This window comes from Jaculus jaculus, chromosome 5, assembly GCF_020740685.1.
Source record: "Jaculus jaculus isolate mJacJac1 chromosome 5, mJacJac1.mat.Y.cur, whole genome shotgun sequence".
Taxonomy (NCBI): Eukaryota; Metazoa; Chordata; class Mammalia; order Rodentia; family Dipodidae; genus Jaculus; species Jaculus jaculus.
In genome coordinates this window covers 120400666-120412339 of record NC_059106.1, presented here as the reverse complement: position 1 = coordinate 120412339, position 11674 = coordinate 120400666, and the positions used below count along the sequence as shown (strand labels likewise).

The window sequence follows — 11674 nt, the reverse complement described above, 5'->3', positions numbered from 1 at the left end:
AGTACTCCACTCAGCCCTCATTCTATTGGCAAGGAGGGAAATTCTTATTGTGGTTATCAAAGATGGAGAAAGTAGGAGCTAGCGAGATGGCCCAGTGGATAAACTCTTACTGCACAAGAGTGAGGACCTGAGTTCTGACCCCCAGCACCCACAGAAACAGTGGGTAGGACAGAAAGCCAGCCTGTAAACCCAGTACTTAAACTGATGAGTTCTAGGTTCAAATGAGAGACTCTGCATTGGTTAATGAAAAGGGGGAGGGGGCGGTGATTAAGTAATAAACAGCCTCTAGCCTGCCCAGGCATCTGCATACCCACACAAGTGTACCCACAGGCATCTGCATACCCACACAAGTGTACCCACAGGCATCTGCATACCCACACAAGTGTACCCACAGGCATCTGCATACCCACACACATGTGTACCCACATGCATCTGCATACCCACACACAAGTGTACCCACAGGCATCTGCATACCCACACACAAGTGTACCCACAGGCATCTGCATACCCACACAAGTGTACCCACAGGCATCTGCATACCCACACACATGTGTACCCACATGCATCTGCATACCCACACACAAGTGTACCCACAGGCATCTGCATACCCACACACATGTGTACCCACATGCATCTGCATACCCACACACATGTGTACCCACAGGCATCTGCATACCCACACACATGTGTACCCACATGCATCTACATACCCACACACAAGTGTACCCACAGGCATCTGCATACCCCCACACAAGTGTACCCACAGGCATCTGCATACCCACACACAAGTGTACCCACAGGCATCTGCATACCCACACACGTGTGTACCCACAGGCATCTGCATACCCACTCACACGTGTACCCACATGCATCTGCATACCCGCACACGTGTGTACCCACATGCATCTGCATACCCACACACGTGTGTACCCACAGGCATCTGCATACCCACACACGTGTGTACCCACATGCATCTACATACCCACACACGTGTGTACCCACATGCATCTGCATACCTACACACATGTGTACCCACATGCATCTGCATACCCACTCACACGTGTACCCACAGGCACCAGCATACCCACACCCATGTGTACCCACAGGCATATAAACATGCTTATACATACACCAGGCCAAAAAAAATACCAGAGGAAGGTTCAGTGTTCCCATCAAACTCTAGTGTAGGTGTATTTTTGTATATGTATGTATATGTTTGTATGTGTATGTGAGAGAGAGAGAGAATGTGTGTGTGTGTGTGCGTGTGTGTGTGTGTGCGCACGCGCGTGTGCCACAATGCATATGTGGAGGTGAGAGGACAACATTGCACTGTCTGTGCTCTTCTTCCACTGACTTTGAAACAGGGTTTCTGGCTACTGCAAGTGAATGCCAGTCTAGCTGGTCTGTGAGCTTCAGATGTTCCTGGTTATACTTCCCACTGTGTAGGTGCATTAAGATTATAGACCCATGTGTGCTTTGAATCCAGCTCTACATGGGTTCTGGGGAATTGAACTCATGTCAGCAGGCTATGCAAGAAAGTGTAATTAACACAGCCATCTCTCCAGCCCCAGAACAGATGCTTTTAACAAAGGTCAGCAGATAGAAATCAAGCAGTCCTAAAACAGGAAGAGAAGAAATCTTCAATTTTGTTCATCTCTAAGTGAAATATAGCTCTTCTTCCAATTGTGAAGGCAAACGAGAAACCAGAGTGGTATGAATCGTAGCAGGATTTTATCACCAGTAGATCCAGACATGTTTACAGTGGTTGCTAATATATATGACACTGTTTATGCCCACTGCTTCAAGTATTACCAAAGGTATAGCTGCATTAGATCTTGTTTTAAATTCATTAGTAGAAATCAGAGATAGAGCTAGATAATAAATTGAGGTTTTAAAAGGTTTTTAAAAAATATATCACTAGAATAAGACATTACTTAAATTTATGTTTTGCCTTTATAATTATGTACTTCATTTTATGCACTAACAACGCTACCTTTGAAGGGGTGTATAGGATCCATGAGGCTGCCAAAGCATCCCTTAAGATGCTTTACCCTATGGGAAGCCTGTGGCTCTTTATATCCTGTTCTGTATTGGCAGTAGAGAAAGGAAAAGGTGAAAGTAAAGAGCAAGAGAGAAAGAGGAGGAGGGAAAAAGAGAACGAGTTCCCAAAATCACTTCAAGAACACACCAAATATTACCAAATAACTGAAACAGAAAACTGAAACAAAAAAAACATGAAAGTAAATTTCAAAGTTGTCACCATTCAAACATCTGTTGCTAGAAAACACTGAAATACTGAACAGTGACATCTTACTGAAGATCTGAGTGCCCTGCTTCTGAGCCAGGCTTCTATGGAATCATCTCAGCCTGGGACTGCCAAAGCAAGGACCAGAGGTGAAAATTCCCAGATCCTCATGCCCTCTTCTCAGTAGAGGAAGAAGTCCAGATAGTGAGACCCCTGATGCTGGCATGAGCTCAGACCCCTGTGACATCCCCCGGGAAGTGTTCAGTGCTGGTGAGGCAGCCTGAAGAGCAGCACAGCACGCTCGAGTTCATGTACTCAGCATGCTGGATCACAGTGGTAAAAAAAAGTAACTAATAAAAGGGACATTTTCATTTTCACATTTGAACTGTAAATTTCATATCCTGACTCAGAGTCTTACCCATACAAGTTCTAATTTCCTCCAGAAATGAATCTGAAACTCACACGTGGCCAGTAAAGATGTGAGTGACTCCACAGAATTAATTAAAAATTCCCTGACACTTGGATAATAATTTTCCACCCTAATGTTACACCAAGAATTAACAGGTGATAATGATTTAACAGTGTACTCCCAGCAACAAAGACTGGCCAAATTCCTTCTCAAAAGCCCTAGCTGTTACTTTAATCTCTTCACTTCTTCTTTATGCCCCAGCACAGTGGTTAATGACCTGCAATAAATCCAAGAAGCTGTGATTTGAAAGCTACCAAGACCAAGCTTGTAAACAAATCTATATTTTCATTGAGAGGTGGTATCTAGGTTACCTGGGCCCAGCAAGGATTCCCCGATATTAAGGCTGTTCTTCTTTTAAGGCCTAAATCGACAACTCTATTGTCTCCCCCAGAGACTTGTATTTTTTCTTTTAATCACGCACACCTACTCTTGTATCTAGCCTTTACAGACTGCTTGATCTTTAAAGTACAATACCTGTATTATTAGGCAAAGGTGATCATGGTGTTGAAGGGAAGGCAGGAGCTAGCAAGGACCCCGAAGCTTGATGGTATGCCCCCTGAAAATATGTTCAAGCTGCACCTGCAGAAATCACCCTTAACACCTGAGCCTCAGACTCCCAGCACAGACATGTATGCAAGTGATGGCTGGTGATGTCACAAAGAATATTTTGGAGCCATTAAGAGTTAATATACATGTGTATTGTTATGATTCCTGATTCAGTAAAACTGTCTCTACTTGTAGATGATCACAGCTGACTTTGTGCTTTTCTTTGTTTTTCTTGGGAAAGTAGAAAAGCAAACTCTTCTATCTCAAACAGTACTCCTGGAGAAACCTAAGGGAGTTCCTTGGGAGGGACAGCTTAGTGATCCTTGTCCCCATTTCCAAAACCCAAACTCTGAACTGAACTAAATAATATCTTCAGTTTCCCCTTTTACATCTATAGCAGAATGTCATTCTTGACAGAGACTTGCTGGAGCAATTAGATATACCATAGCACCTTCCACAAGTGTGAAACATCCAGTTTTACAAAGCACATCTATTCTCTGGAATTTGGGCCTTCCCTTGCCTTAACATAGCATTCACAAAACATTCACAGTTCAGAGCATGAACCAGGCACAGCTGTCTGTGGAAGAGAGTATGAATCTGAGAAGAGATATAATATAGAATAGACAATTATCCTCAAAGTAGGACACGATCATGTCTGGCTGGAGGAGCCTAGGAGGTGCTCAAGGAGGAGTTGTCACTGATGTAAGAAGAGCTCATGAAAAGTAGAAGTCACTGGGTATGCAAAGGCTCAGTGGCAGGAAGCTTCTGTGCCCGTTTTACAGAAGCAAAAGGCCTAAGGGAGAACAGGACAGGAATTTGGAAACGCCACCTGAGTCACACTGGAGAGGAGGTCTACACCAAGGAAAGCTGGGTGGGGTAATGGAGACTGTGCTTTAGAATGGTAAGATCTGACAAAGCTGAAAGCCCATGGGGGTATCTCACTAAGGAGATATGAAGAGTACAGGTAAAGATGATGAAGTGGGCACCTCCATGTGGCTTTGGAGTCAGGAAGATGACAGAGGCACCCAGGACCATGTACACAGTGGGAAAAGACCACAGGGATGTGGGAAGCTGTAGGTCTCAAACACAGGAGCTAGGCATTTGAGCAGGGGCCTGGGTGGGTCTGGGGTATCTAAAGGTGGACTTCCCTTTCTGCCCACTTCACTCCATAGATGGTACCCATGCTGCATCTCCTTGGCAGCAGCAGGTCAGGCTCAGAAAGGAACCATACCTTTTTCTCATTTGTATTTCTCTTCTAGCCTACCCAGAGAGGCTTAATTATTTAAATCTCAATTAATCCCCATAAGGGTGCTTGCATGAGAAGTTTATTTAATTACCTCCTTTAAGCTCCCTAGTTGCACATGGCCTTGTTTGGTTTATTGATCATTCAAGCGCCAAACTTCTGGCTAGGAGCTGACAGCCAGGGTAGCTCAGATGCAGCGCTTCAGGAGCAAATGCCCAGGGTCACCATGCCCCCCTTTTCCTGGCCAGGTTGCACAGTAGCAGAGAATAGGGCTCAAGACAGTCACGGAAGAGACAGAGGCCTCATTGGAGCTCTCCTGGGTCTTTCTGTAGCCTCACTAGCTGTTTGCTATCAATTACTTTCAACATGGATAGCTTCACTAATGGAAGCCAGAGCGGAAGCATGCAGCACTCTCACAGCCCCTCAAACAGGAAGTGCTCTGACGCTGCTTTTGTTTCAGTGATAAAATACATACAGCATAAAGTTCATGATCAGCAGCATCTTGCACCTTGACAACGTTGTGTATACACCCCCTATCTAATTCAGTCATCCCAAAAGGCACTCCTTAACCCATGAAGTTCTCACTGCCCATTCTCTTCTCACACACCCAGCCACCTGTTTTCTGTCACTGAATGTAGCAGTTATGTTCCTGCTGCTGGGACAAAATATCCAACCAGAAGCAGCTTGTGGACGAAAAGTGTTCATTTCTGACTTGCATTTTCAAAGGGAAGCCTCATCCAACAGGGAAAGCATGACAGGCCTAAGCAGGAAGCCTGGGTCACATCTTCACAGCAGCAAGACTGAATTCAGCTAGCACTAGCAAGAGAGGCAGGGTTAAAAAGTTCCAAAGCTCACCCACAGTGGCACACCTGCTCCAGCAAGGCTCCACTGCCAAAGCCTCCACCACCCGGAGATCAAAGATGAGACTTAGTCACAAACACACAGGCTATGGGGGCATTTCACATTCAAACCAACACCCTGAGAATCTGTCTATTCAGGCTACTTCTTCTGAATGTGATCATAGAGCATGGGACTCCCTGTCTTGCTTCTTTCTTGGAGCAGAGCAGAGTCTATGTTACTTCTCTAGCTGGGTAATATTTTCTTACACTATCACAGCACATTTTATCTCTTCATTCATCAGCTGATGGGTGTTTGGGGTCACCCATTGCTTTTTCATTATGAATATTCACTTCTGGTTGTGTTCAGTAGTTCCAACAAAGAGTCATTCTTTACAGATTACATGGCACAAATGGGCAAACAGCAAGTGCCAAGCATCAGAAAATAAGTAAAAAGCCCCTCCTGAGCCCTTTGTGATCAATGGAGGAGGCTTGGAGGACAAAACTCAGCCTATCTCACTTCATCTGTGCAACAACTCTTTGAGGCAGGTCTCATTTCTGTACTAAACCAATGAGGCAACAAGCTCGGGGAGGAGGATGGAGCTGGGCACACCATGGGGCAGACTGAAGAGCTGAGATTCAGCCCTTACCCTCTCCTTTCTGCTGTGCTGGCTGCCTTCATGACCCCGGAGCACACGGTGTTCCCTTGCCCATCTTGACCTCCATCCTTCCTAAGGGGCCTCCCCTTCTCTTCCCACATTGTGCCCTGGCTGTTGTATCTTCTTCATTACTAACTCAGGGAGTTCCAAGTGGGTGTGGGGGCTCAAGGAGTCACTGGAGTGCAAAAAGAAAATCTCAACTCTTATACCCAACTCACTCATCCTAGGTACTGGACTCATTCTTCTTGAAATTACCCATGGCAGCAAATAACCAAAATACAAATTATTATATAAAGAAAGTACAAAGTTAAAGAGAAAGTGTGGCAAATCCCCTTTCCCTTCCCACCCCTCCCTCAAAGGCTAATGATGGCACTTTGCTCTGGCTGAACTTAGAATATCTCCAAAAAAAGTATTAAAAGTAGTACACTTAACAAAAAGAAGTTTCAAATAAATGTCCCAAAAGCTCCTTAATATTTGCAAGTAAATGCTAAACAAGAGGCAAGTTACTTGATACCAAACCAATTTGAGAGCCCTGCACTGCAGCGTTCTGCAAAGCGAGCCAGACGAGAAGCTGGTGTGGTGTCTACTGACGGCAGCAGAGCGTCCTCAGGCGGCCAAGTAAGGAGGCGGTGGTTCTTTCTCAGGCATCTTCATGGCCATTTAATAGGTTGGCAAAACTTACAGTGGGGGAGCTTCAAAGGCAAAGTACACGGCGATCTCCAGCACATTTCTGTTGTTGATATATTTGTAGCAGTTCAGACACAGTTGATGAGGTAAGCCTTAAAAATGGCAAAGACCACAAAGAACCAACCAACTTTGAACACAAGGCAGCTGGAGTCCAATGCCAGGAGGTCATCTTTGAGGGGAAAATAGATAACTTGTCCAGGGATTCCTTAATTTTGGGCAAGTAAGTAAGAGAACTGATGGCAACCAGGCAACTGAGAACAAAGTCAAACAGCCGGTAGCAGAATGGAATCAGCCAACCCACCTGATACTGTGAGAACACTCATTACAAACATGAACCACCACCACCCAGAGAGATAAAATTTTAAAGCTGGAAATGTGGAATACGCACAGAAATCTCTCCATACACCAGCACTGAACTGATTGTAAACACAAGAACACAGATGATGAAAAGAAGGCAGGCATGACCTGTCATCCTCTGAGATGAGTAGTAATTACCAATGACTTCACGCAGAATGTTGACAGTTTGCATGACATGACAACAGGCACGGCACCAACAGCTAGAGAATGTGTCTCTGCTGCTCTGCTTGATAAAGTCACCGGCAATGTCCGAAATCTCCTGGGCTTCATTCTTGGCCAGACCCCTGACAAAAGTTTTCTGATGAGCGCCTGAACCCAGATGGGTCTGCCAGTCTCCAAAGCCAAACTGTGCATCTTCCAGCCCACCCTACTCTACCACTGCCAACTCTGTCTCCCTTTCTATTTTGGATTATGCTTGACAGTGAGCACAATACATGCTATAGTATTCCGAATATGTAATTTGAATAAATCACATACACATACTCGATGTGTCCTCAGTTTTTTGAGTATATCATATGTGATGGTGGTGGTGATGTGTATGCACACAAGCGTGTGTGTTTGTATGCACAGGTACATGCAGAAGCTCTCACAGGCATGGAGAGGAGAGGAAAACAACAAGTGTTTTCTTCTCTTGGCTCATCTGCGTATTTCCTTGAGATTGAATACAGCACTGTATTTTTGATGATTCCCTCTGATTCTCCTGACTCTGACCCCCACAGAAATGGGGTTTTACAGACGTGGCAATGTTCATCTGTTTATCTCCTTGATCTCTAACCCTAATTAGTCTCCATATTCACAACTCTTGAATAGAACCTGACACATAAATTTTTAAGCAGTAGAAATGTCTTCAAGCCTTCGAGTGTTTTAATTTTTTTGAAAGAGTAGATTGCAAAAGACCTGTCTAGTCTACTTGTATGCAGTGATCCACATCGAGCTGAATTCTGCTCTGAGCCAGTCTGGAAGGAAAGTTGCACTACATGGCCACTTCCTCCAGTGCCCTGTGTCCTTGGAAGACACTTTGACATAACACTTCTTGCTGCACCTGGGCTCCAAAGAACTGACATTGGCCCATGTCTGTGCTTCTTATCCGGGTCCCATAGCTTTGAGTTCACTACGTTACCACTTCACTGTCTAAGCTTCAGTTTCTCATGTTGTCTACTTCACAGTCTGCAGGAACTTCACATTACAGGTACATGAATGTCTTTCAAAATACACAAGGTTGAGTTGCTGATTCATGCCTATATCTCAGCAGTAGAGAGGCTAACGAAGGAGAATCATGAGTCCCAGGCCAACCTGGGTCATAAAATGAAATCCTGCTTCAAAAAGCCAAATAAAAAGAAAAAGGAAGGAAGGAAGGAAAGAAGGAAGAAGAAAGAATGTCACATATGGAAACCATGAATTATGTTTTTCTTTAACTTGAGGCAAAAAATTATAACATTTAAAGGTCTGCAATGCCTTCTTAGAATTTATGCAATGAGTTGAAAATTATGTCCATAAATCCTGTACATGATGTTTAAAGTGGCATTGTTTAAAACTGCCAAAACTTGGATGTGACCAAGAGGTCCTTCAGTGGATACATAGTCAGACTGTGGACATTCAGATAGTAGAGTATTATTCAGCAGTGAAGAGAAATGAGTTACCAAGCCACAAAAACATAAAAGAACATTATATACACACAACTAAGTGAAAGAAGTCATCAAATGAGGTCAACTTCTTTATGATTTCAACTCTGTGACATTCTGGAAAAGATCAAACTATTGAAAGAATAAAAAGATTTGTGGTTGCACCCTTTGATCAGAAGAGATAGATGAATAGGTGGGACACTTTGGGACAATGGAATCTTAGAGTAATAAAGTACTTTTTATGACACTATAGTGGTAGTTATTGTGTCATTAATATAACTGTAAAAACTCATAGAATATCCAACACCAAGAATAAGTCCTAATGTCAACTGGATGGTAGGTGACTTTGAACATCAATTATGACCAACACACCATTGGGGCAGGGGGAATGTTGGCAGCTCGTAAGGCTGTGAGGATAGGGGCATAGTAGGTATGAGAGAACTGTGTAAACCTTTTTCTGAATTTGGCTGTGAAATTCAAAATGTTCCAGAAATAAATTTACTTTCAAACACTGCAGAACATGTAATAACTAGAGCTCCTGTGGACTGGTGACATGGCTCACTGGGAGAGCACTTACCCAGAAAGTGCAAGGCTTGGGCTTACTTTCCAGCAGTAAAAGAAGTGGGTAAGGTGCTTGCTGGTTAAGACCCAGGTTCAACTCTCCAGATCCCATGTAAATCAGATGCACAAAGGTGAGGCAAGCACAAAGTTGCACATGACCACTAGGTGGTGCAAGTGTCTGGAGTGCAATATCAGTGGCTGAGGCCCTGGCATGCCAATTCTCTCTCTTTCCCTGTGTCTCTCTCTTAGACATACACACATGTGCTCTCTCTCTAAAATAAAATAATAATAATAATAAAGGAGCTCCTTCATGATTTTTAAAATAAAGATAGAGGGCTGGACAGATGGCTCAGCAGTTATGGCACTTGTATTCAATGCTTAAGGACTGGGGTTCAATTCCCAGTACACATGTAATACAAGATGCACAAGATAGTGCATGCGTCTACAGTTCATTTACAATAAAAAGAGGCCCTGGCACACCCATTCTCTTGCTTTAATTTTAATTTTATTTACTTATTTATTTGTTTGTTTGAGAGTGAGAGAATGAGATAATGGGTACACCAAGGCCACCAGCCATTGCAAATAGACTCCAGATTCATGTACCAGCTTATACAACTTCTCTACCTGGGTACTGGGGAATTGAATTTAGATCATTAGGCTCCACAGTCAAGTGCCTTAACCACTGAACCATCTTTCCAGCCCTACTCTTTCACTTTCTACCTGCCACTTTCTCTCTCAGATAAATAAATGTTTAAAATAAACAAAGATAGAAAACTACACACATATACCTCAGCATTGACAAGTAATGAACTGATTTAGTTCTAATGATCTCTAGATAGTAAGGTTACAGAACTTACCAAAAGTATATTTTATAGTTTGCAAGATTTTCCAAGTCATGGATAATAAGAAAGTATATATTGTATTCAAATAAGACATGTGACACTGTAGGGTTGGGGAGATGGCTCAGGGGCTGCTGTGGTTTCAATGTAAAATATTCCCCATAGGCTCATGTATTTGAATATTTGGTCCTTGGCTGGTGGCACTGTTCAGGAAGGTTGTGGAACCTGTAGGAGGTTGAGTCTTGCTGGAGGAAATGGGTCACTGGGGGAGGTCTTGAGGCTGCATAGCCCTGTTTCACTTGCCATTTGCTGTGAGTTTCCTGACTTTGGTTGCAGTGTGACCAGCCATCTTTCTGTTCTTGCTGCCATACCTTCCCCACATAATGGAATATATCCTCTCAAAACTGTAAGGCAGAATAAACTCATCCCTTCCTTAAGTTGCTCCTATTTAGGTATTTTTGCCTCAGCAATAAGCAAAGTGGCCAATAAAATGGGTAAAGTGTTTGCCATACAGGCATGAGGACCTAAGTTCCAATCCCCAGAACCTCTGTAAAAATGGTGGGAATGTAAGCTGGTACAACCAATGTGGAAATGAGTGTGGAGGTTCCTGAGACAGCTAAAAATAGACTTACCATATGACCCAGCTATACCCCTCCTTGGCATATGCCCTAAGGACTCTCTGCTCATTACTATAGGGATACTTGTCCATCCATTTTTCTTGTTGTGCTATTCACAATAGCTAGAAAATGGAACCTACCTAGATACCCTTCAACTGATGAAGGGATAATGAAGATTTGGTATATTTACACAATGGAATTTTATTCAGCTGTAAATAAAAATGAAATTATAATATTTGCAGGGGAATAGATAAATCTGAAAAGGATTATACTAAGTAAGGTAACCCAGGCTCAAAAAGTCAAATGTTGCATGTTCTCTCTCATATGTGTATCCTAGTTTCAAATGTTTAGACTTGTGTGTGAACTGGCATAAGATTCAGTAGGAGAGCCAGGCATGGTGGTGCATGTCTGTAATCCCAGCACTCAGGAGGCAAAGGTAGGAGGATCACCATGAGTGTGAGACCACCCTGTGACTACATAGTGAATTCCAGGTCAGTTTGGGCCAGAGTGAGACTCTACATCAAAGACACAAAACAAAACATTCAGTGGAGAGGCAAGGAAGCTAGAAAAGAGCTATGAGGGAGGTAGGAGAGGGGACATCTTAGGAGGAGATATGTAAGTAGAAGGGCAGAATACTATGGTTGGAAAATTCTAAGTGAGACCAAGGGAAGGGATGGAGGAGAGTATAAAATAAAAGTATAAAATGTTGGAGATGACACAATAGTTAAGGCACTTGCTTACAAAACCTAAGGATCCAGTTTCAACTCCCCAGAACTCACATAAGCCAGATGGACATGGTGACACATGTGTCTGGAGTTTGTTTGCAGTGACTAGAGTCTCTCTCTCTCAACCTCTCTCTCTCTCATAAATAACTAAATAAAATGGTTTGTTTAAAAAGTTTAAAATAGCGGCTCATACATCTGGAGTCCATTTGCAGTGGCTGGAGGCCCTGGTGTGCCCATTCTGTATGTCTCTCTTCCTCTTTCTCGGTCA

The 11674-nt window shown here is 43.3% G+C and overlaps 1 pseudogene; it reads right to left on the bottom strand.

Moving 5' to 3' along the window:
- Positions 1-6528: 6528 nt before the first annotated feature.
- LOC101601051 lies at positions 6529-7396 on the bottom strand (annotated as a pseudogene).
- Between the last annotated feature and the right edge of the window lie 4278 nt (positions 7397-11674).